Raw genomic sequence first — 7,903 nt, 5'->3', positions numbered from 1 at the left:
GCTAGGGCAGTATGAGAAGAAAATTTTCTGAGACCTTATTTAGAATTGACAGCTTCACTTGTATTATATTCTGCCCAGTGAATTGTCAGTGTGGTTCACCGTACAGTGGCACATTTGTTAAGATGAAACTATATTTCTCAGAATTTATAAGAGCAAATTGTGGAAGTCTTTTGAGATGGAAGAAAAGCAGATGATAGTACTGTCTGAAGGTCATCATGGTTAGATAGAGTGACAAACAGACTCATGGCTGCCTGCATGTTCCAGCTTGTCCTCACTCTCCTCTGTTCTTCAAACAGCTCTTATCCCGGACTGCTAGCCAATAGACCAAGAACATAGAAAAGCCCACCATCAAATGTTCAGTAGTGTAACAACATTAGCTTCCCATAGATCGTCCTAAACCCATGAAGACACATACTTAGCTTCTCAGATTGACCGGTCAATGAAAACTGTGACCATCCAATTCCCACTTTCAGAGCTTCGCTTCTGAGTTCTTTCCCCTACTATTGAAGTTGTAATTTCTCTATTTCCTGTGGCAGATTGTATTTTCTAAAGATAACCATAAAAATATTTCTCATACTACATGATCTTCTTCCAATGTGACTTTGACAATGACACTCCTCCCAAAGTTCTGGAATCTATTACTCTTCCTAAGCTATTGAATCTGGGAAAGCATTATGACAACCCCAAGCAATAGACTGTGATTGTGTTGATGCTACATGATTTCTGAGGCATATCATTAGGTTGCCTTATATTTCCACCTTGCTTTTTTGGAATGCTCACTCTTCAAGCACATACCATGCAGTCCGTGACACAGATTCACTGTGGACTGGTTAGCAACTTGTCTAAGTTCAGTGAAACAGAACACCCACACACACAAGTTACCTGAAGCAGGTTTATTATTTTTACACATAGGCAGCAAGGGACAACACAAGCCTAGGATTGATTGTGAGCCATTCCTTCAAGGCTCAGGAAAGCTGCCTGAGGAGGCCGTATCTGCACATGTCCCCCTTGCACTGCAGCTGAGGGACCCTGGAAAGCAGCCTGCTCCGGATTTTCTACCTCAGGTGTCACATGACACAATAGGCTAAAGCACTGAAGGACGTCCTGTTTCTAGGAGACACTGGAATAATGGTCAGGTTGTTATAGCCAGTACCTCCTTATCTCAGAATGCTGCATTCACATCACAATTTACAGCTATTCTTGAGAACTACAAGCAAAAAAGGGGGCAGAACTAGGTCAGTTCACGGTCACCCAGAACTGCCCTGCACTGTGATGAAGCTCAAGCATATTATGCAGAAGGCTACATGGAGAGGAACTAAGGTCTTTGCCTAAAGCCGTATGTAAGCTCCCAGTTGACAGCCAGTACTAACTTGTAGCCAGGTCAGTGAGCCAGCTTTTTTAAAGTAAGTCCTACAATCTCTATTGAGTCACCCTAGCTGACTTCACATGAAAATTATATGTAAAGAGCCATCTACATTAAGCCCTCCCAAATTGAAGAATCATGAGGAGGTAAAAAAAAGTTTGTTATTGTTTAAGCCACTCAGTTTGGGTGGTTTGTTAAACAGTAATAGGTAATAAGTACAGATTTTGGTATCAGGAAAATAAATTTCCAGGAAGAACATTGAAAGTGCCAACTGTATTCCCACTGCCTAGGATAAAATGTAAAAGAAAAGAGATGAGCTAAACAATAAGTTGTGAAATATAGTGGAACTGAGGCTTGGTGGGTTAAAAACTGAAATTCTTCCTTATTTTTAGCCTTTGCAGATAGCAAAAAATTCTCAAATTAGGAAATGGATTCTGGGAAAAGACCAAATTTAGAGGGAGAGATGTTTTAATATCTGTTTTAAAGATCTTTGGTGCTTCATGTTACCCTCCTGATAGTTAAAGGGCTCCTAAAGACCTTAAAAATATTCCTTAAAATTTATCTCTGTTAAACAATAAGGCTTCAGAGAATCTCACAGGGAGCCTAAGTTAAAGATAATGTAAAAATTATATTAAATATTTAATACTTAGTATTAAATATTTAATAAATTTTTAATTATTTAATAAATTTTATATTTAATAAATTTATTTTATTAAATATATTATATTTAATAATTAATTATTATTAATTATTATATTAAATATATTAAATATTTAATATATAAATATTTAATATAAATATAAATATATAAATATAATATAAATATATAAATATATATTTATAAATATAAATTTATATAAATTTATATAAATGTATATAATTTTATAAAAATATATATAAATATATAAATATATATAAATATATAAATATATTATATTATATAATATAATATAAAAAATATATAAATATATTATATATTTATATATAATATATAAATATAATATATATTTCTATATAATATATATAAATATAATATAAAATAATATATAAATATAATATAAAATATAAAATATAAAAAATATAATATAAATATATAAAATAATATAAATATATAAATATATAATATATTAAATATATTAAATATATAAATAAATAAATATATTAAATATATTAAATATATTAATAAATTAAATATATTATATTTAATAAATTTAATATTTAATAAATTTTAAATTAATAAATTAATGTTTAATATATACTAAGTATTAAATATTTAATATAAAATAAATATTGGATGTGACTTTCATTTAATGGGTTAAATCTAGTAAGATTCATGGAAAACATACAAAACTACTAAGAGAATTGTAATGGTAAAATTGTTGCCAGCTTGAAAAAAAAGAAATAGAGAAAAAAATTAAAAAATATTTTCAACCCCCAGACATTTACAAGTAAATAGCAGTTTAAAAAGAATACTCAGTTACAAAAGAAGCCCTTTTTATTGAAAAGAAAGAAGGACTCAGTAGTCAAATCAAGATCTCAAGAGTTAGAGATAATAGCCATAGGAAGTAATTCTCAGAGTAGCAACATAAAGCCAACCTAGATTTCAGAACTCTTATGAACTAGTCACTGCTATGTGCTTCTCATCTTTCCTTTTTGTAAATGGGAGTGTCTATTGTGGTTATCCTTTGCCTGTCTACGTTATATGTTAGGAATGTAGGAGGATAACTTGGTATCATTTGTTCACAGTGCTTCAAATGGAGAATAATAATATTCAACAAGCTGTGTCTACAGAACTATACCTGATAATGCTCATCTAAACATGGACCTGAGTTTTGTAAAGAGATTCTAGGCTTTGAACTGATGACCTAATGAGATATAACTTGGTTATTAGAAGAAAAGATACATGAATTTCTCAGGTAAGAACAATGTGGATTGTTGTGCCTAAAGGTCAATTATGAAAGATTAAAAACTAGAATTCTTCTTACATTCCCCAAAAAATAAAAAGTCCTCAATAATATCTCCAATCCCACACACTCTGCTTACAATATGGCATTAATACTTCTATTCAGGGGTAGTATTTACATCCTCCCCCCTTAAATGTAGGGAGACATAGGATTTTGTGACTGCTTTAATAATGCAGTATGACAAAAGTTATGATGTATAACTCTTGAGGTTAAATTATTAAAATGCTACGGACTTCTGCTTTCTCCTCTTGTGATAATTTATACTTTTCCTTTGAATTAAGTAACTACAGTGATCAGAAGACAAAGCATAATGTAAAAATGCCAGAAGAAAATAAACTTAAGACCTAGTCTCCCAAATAAAAGCCAGCAACAATTCGTCTGCCATGCAAGTAAATCATCCTGAAAGACTTTTTCACTCTCAATCCACTGTAAATGATACTCCATGAATTAGAGACAAAATATCCTCTCTGACTCTTACCTAAAATGCATCTCATGAGGTAAATAACAGATTGTTGTTTTATGTCACTAAATTCTGGGGTGATTAGTTATATAGCAGTAGATTGCCAACAGTTTTCTTATCCCATAACTCAATTGACCCTGATTAACACAACCACCCTCAATAATTAAAGTGGGGTTTTTTCAAAGTAGCAATATTTTAGGTAAAACAATAATTGTCCTGGCCAGAATTTCCAATACTATTTGAAAAGGAGTGGCGAGAGAGGGCATCTTTGTCTTGTACTGGTTTTCAAAAGGAATGCTTCCAGCTTTTGCCCATTCAATATAATAATGACTGTGGGTTTGTCATAAATCTTATTATTTTGAGATATGTTCCATCAATACCTAGTTTATTGAGAGTTTTTAACACGAAGGTACGTTGAATTTTATCAAAGGCCTTTTCTGCATCTGTTGAGATAAACATGTGGTTTTTGTCTTTGGTTCTGTTTAATGTGATGGATTACATTTACTGATTTGCATATGTAGAACCAGCCTTGCATCCCAGGGGTGAAGCCGATTTTATCATGGTGGATAAGTTTTTTGATGTGCTGCTGGACTTGGTTTGCCATTATTTTATTGAGGATTTTTGTGTCGATGTTCATCAGGGATATTGGCCTGAAGTTTTCTTTTTTTGTTGTTTCTCTACCAGGCTTTGGTATCAGAATGATGCCGGCTTCATAAAATGAGTTAGGGAGGAGTCCCTCTTTTCAATTGTTTGGAATAGTTTCAGAAGGAATGGTACCAGCTCCTCTTTGTACCTCTGGTAGAATTCAGCTGTTAATCCGTCTGCTTCTGGGCATTTTTTGGCTGGTAGGCTATTAATTACTGCCTCAATTTCAGAACTTGTTATTGGTCTATTCAGGGATTCAACTTCTTTCGTTTAGTCTTGGGAGGGTGTATGTGTGCAGGAATTTATCAATTTCTTCTAGACTTTCTAGTTTATTTGTGTAGAGACATTTGTAGTATTTTCTGATAGTAGTTTGCATTTCTGTGGGGTCAGAGGTGATATTCCCTTTATCATTTGTTATTGTGTCTATTTGATTTTTCTCTCTTTTCTTCTTTATTAGTCTAGCTAGCAGTCTACCTATTTTGTTAATTTTTTCTAAAAAACAGCTCCCAGATTCAATGATTTTTTGGAGGGTTTTTCATGTCTCTATCTCCTATCTCCTTCCATTCTACTCTGATCTTAGTTGTTCCTTGTCTTCTGATAGCTTTTGGATTAGTTTGCTCTTGCCTCTCTAGCTCTCTTAATTGTGATGTTAGGGTGCTGATTTGAATTCTTTCTACCTTTCTGATGTGGGAATTTAGTGCTATAAATGTCCCTCTTAACACTGCTTTAGCTGTGTCCCAGAGATTCCAGTATATTTTCTCTTTGTTCTCATTGTTTTCAAAGAACTTCTTGATTTCTGCCTTAATTTCATTATTTACCCAGGAGTCATTCAGGAGCAGGTTGTTCAGTTTCCATGTAATTGTGTGGTTTTGAGTGAGTTTCTTAATCCTGAGTTCCAATTTGATTGTACTGGGGCCTGATAGACTGTTTATTATAATTTCAGTTCTTTTGTATTTTCTGAGGAGTTTTTTACTTCCAATTATATGATTGATTTTTGAATAAGCATCATATGGCACTGAGAAGAATGTATATTCTGTTGATTTGTGGTGGAGAGTTCTGTGTACTTCTATTAGGTCCACTCCAGAGCTGAGTTCTAGTCCTGAAAATCCTTGTCGATTTTCTGTCTCAATGATCTGTCAAATGTTGACAGTGGGGTGTTAAAATCTCCCACTATTATTGTGTGGGAGTCTAAGTCTCTTTGTAGATCTCTAAGAACTTGTTTTATGAATCTGGGTGCTCCTGTATTGGGTGCATATATATTTAGGATAGTTAGCTCTTCTTGTTGAATTGTTTTCTTTACCATTATTTAATGCCCTTCTTTGCCTTTTCTGATCTTTGTTGGTTTAAACTCTGTTTTGTCAGAGACTAGGATTGAAACGCCCGCTTTTTTTTTTTTTTTTTTTTTTTTTTTGCTTTCCATTTTCTTGGTAAATTTTCCTCGGTAAATTTTCCTCCATCCCTTTATTTTGAGCCTATGTGTGTCTTTGCTCATGAGATGGGTCTCCTGAATGTAGCACACCAAAGGGTCTTGACTCTTTATCCAATTCGCCAGTCTGTGTCTTTTAATTGAAGCATTTAGCCCATTTACATTTAAGATTAATATTGTTATTTGTGAATTTTTTCCTGTCATCATGATGCTATCTGGTTATTTTGCACACTAGTGCATGCAGTTTCTTCATGGTGTCATTGGTCTTTATATTTTGGTGTGCTTTTGCAGTGGCTGTACCAGGTTTTCCTTTCCATATTTAGTGCTTCTTTCAGAGGCTCTTGCAGGGCAGGCCTGGTGGTAACAAAATCCCTCAGTATTTGCTTGTCTGGAAAGGATTTTATTTCTCCTTTGCTTATGAAGCTTAGTTTGGCTGGATATGAAATTCTGGGTTCAAAATGTTTTTCTTTAAGAACGTTGAAAGGAGTATAAATCACACTGCTATAAAGACACATGCACACGTATGTTTATTGTGGCACTATTCACAAGAGCAAAGACTTGGAACCAGCCCAAATGTCCATCAATAATAGACTGGATTAAGAATATGTGGCACACATACACCATGGAATACTATGCAGCCATAGAAAAGGATGAGTTCATGTCCTTTGTAGGGGCATGGATGAAGCTGGAAACCATCATTCTCAGCAAACTATCGCAAGGACAGAAAACCAAACACCGCATGTTCTCACTCATAGGTGGGAATTGAACAATGAGAACACTTGGACACAGAGTAGGGAACATCACACACCAGGGCCTGTGGTGGGGTGGGTGGAGGGGGAAGAGATAGCATTAGGAAATATACCTAATGTAAATGACGAGTTAATGGGTGCAGCACACCAACATGGCACATGTATACATATGTAACAAAGCTGCACGTTGATGTACCCTAGAACTTAAAGTATAATAAAAAATGAAATAAAATGGCAAATAAAGGATTTGCTCTTAAAGTTTCTGAAAAAAATACCAATAAATAAAATTTATAGCTCAAAAAAAAAGATTCTGTTCTTTTGAAACTGCATTAAGAATGAAAGAGGAGATATTAAAATCTGACAAGACTTTATTTTCTTAATTGAACTTTTCAAATCCAAGACCAACAAGTTACTGTGAGCTGTTGATTACTTACTTAACTGTGAATAAACTTTACAGTTAAATGTCACAAATGGACAAAGTGTAGGCAACTTGAAAACCAATCCGGTTCTCCTGGCCTTATCTTATATTTGGATCCTTTCACCTTCTCAAAGCCATTCATCAGGAGACTGGCAAAGAGCCCTGTGATCTCAAATTCCCAGTGTTTACTTATAAACACAGGAAGTTCAAATTTCTTAGAATTAAGCCTAATGCAGAACCTGTCTTCTGTGGAATGAATTCTGCAAGTTTGCAAAGAACCTACATGAAAAATACCTGAAAGAACATGTATACCAATGAATATCTTACTGAATCAGATCCCACTAAGAACCCAGAGTCATTCAAACATTATGTGTAAAATCTTTTCATCTGCTTGTGAAGAAAAATCTGCTAAACAAATTAATACCATGCAGATAAGAATTCTAGAGAGATATTTAAGGGATTCAGTAGTTCCAGAACTGACCAACTGTTTTAAGCCCTTTTCTGGGACCTGTGTTGTTAATTGGTGCAGTGTGATTTCAGGATAATTGTCCTCATATGCTAGGTGGCTATTGTCTGCAAGTAATCTGAATGCCTTTGAAAAACAAAACAAGGCAAATATGTATTGTTCCATACCTATACTCTAAGTGACCTGTATAGCACCATTCATCAAGTCTTAGCCAAAACCCCATAAATGGAAGACTGAGGGGTCTACGGGTAGGGCAGTTGCTGGAGAAGACCTTCTCCCCAATTATATGAGCCTGAAAATAAAGCTCCTCTTTTTGCTGGAAAAAAAAAAAGAATGTTGAATATTGGCCCCCAATATCTTCTGGCTTGCAGAGTTTCTGTTGAGAGGTCCACTATGAGTCTGATCAGCTTCC

General features: G+C 34.1%; 1 long non-coding RNA gene across 3 annotated transcripts in view; it reads left to right on the top strand.

Moving 5' to 3' along the window:
* Positions 1-1,162: 1,162 nt before the first annotated feature.
* The window catches only part of LOC129048556 (uncharacterized), a 31,217-nt gene continuing 24,476 nt past the window's right edge, over positions 1,163-7,903 (top strand). Inside the window, exons 1-3 of one of the 3 annotated variants that reach the window (XR_008510969.1) lie at positions 1,163-1,380; positions 3,110-3,279; positions 3,609-3,824. This is a non-coding gene — a long non-coding RNA (uncharacterized LOC129048556). The remainder of the gene's footprint in view (positions 1,381-3,109; positions 3,280-3,608; positions 3,825-7,903) is intronic. The other 2 variants (XR_008510974.2, XR_008510972.2) reach the window with 2 other exon arrangements.

This window comes from Pongo abelii, chromosome 1 (genome assembly GCF_028885655.2).
Source record: "Pongo abelii isolate AG06213 chromosome 1, NHGRI_mPonAbe1-v2.0_pri, whole genome shotgun sequence".
Lineage (NCBI taxonomy): Eukaryota > Metazoa > Chordata > Mammalia > Primates > Hominidae > Pongo > Pongo abelii.
Note: the sequence above shows the minus strand (reverse complement) of the source record. Positions and strands in the feature narration are given on the sequence as shown.